We start from the raw sequence: 669 nt of genomic DNA, 5'->3' as shown, positions 1-669 counted from the left end.
CTCCACGAAGGGGCTCCTGCTTCCCGCCCCCCACTCACAGCTCCTCCTGTTCTGTTTTTCTTATTTGGCCCAGCCACAGGGTTTGGTGCCTCCTGCAGTGGAAGTGTGGAGTCCTAACCACAGGACTGCCAGGGAGGCCCAAATCCTCTCTCGTTTGCTAAGCAGGCCCCTTCTCCCCTCACCCCTGAAATTCTGTCCAGCCCCTCACAGTGGTCCACACCTCCCGCTAGGAGCCTGGGAGGGGCCGTATCATGAACTGAACTGCCCCCTCCAAAGCTCACAGGTTGAAGCCCACACCCCAGGACCCCAGAACGTGTTTGGAGGCAGGATGTTTGAAGAGGTAGTTAGGTTTAAATGGAGTCTTAAGGACAGGCCTGGATCTGACTCTCTTCCTTATGAGAAGAGGAGACTAGGGCACAGACGGGCGACGTGTGAGGCACAGGGAGGAGACGGCCGTCCACACGCCCAGAGGTGAGGCCGCATGAGGAGCCAAGTCTGCTGGCGGGCCCTGGAGCTGCAGCCTCCAGAGCTGAGAGAGGACAGTTCCGTTTGTTGTTTAAGCACATTTGGTTCGGCTAACACCTGGAGAAGACTCTTGAGAGTCCCTTGGACTGCAAGGAGATCCAACCAGTCCATCCTAAAGATCAGTCCTGAATATTCATTGGAAGG

General features: G+C 56.7%; 1 protein-coding gene across 3 annotated transcripts in view; it reads right to left on the bottom strand.

Moving 5' to 3' along the window:
• Nucleotides 1-669, bottom strand: part of ABLIM2 (actin binding LIM protein family, member 2) — a 143,266-nt gene that overhangs the window by 72,784 nt on the left and 69,813 nt on the right. The window lies entirely within an intron of this gene.

This window comes from Bison bison, unplaced genomic scaffold, assembly GCF_000754665.1.
Source record: "Bison bison bison isolate TAMUID 2011002044 unplaced genomic scaffold, Bison_UMD1.0 scf7180017864342, whole genome shotgun sequence".
NCBI classification, from domain to species: domain Eukaryota; kingdom Metazoa; phylum Chordata; class Mammalia; order Artiodactyla; family Bovidae; genus Bison; species Bison bison.
Note: the sequence above shows the minus strand (reverse complement) of the source record. Positions and strands in the feature narration are given on the sequence as shown.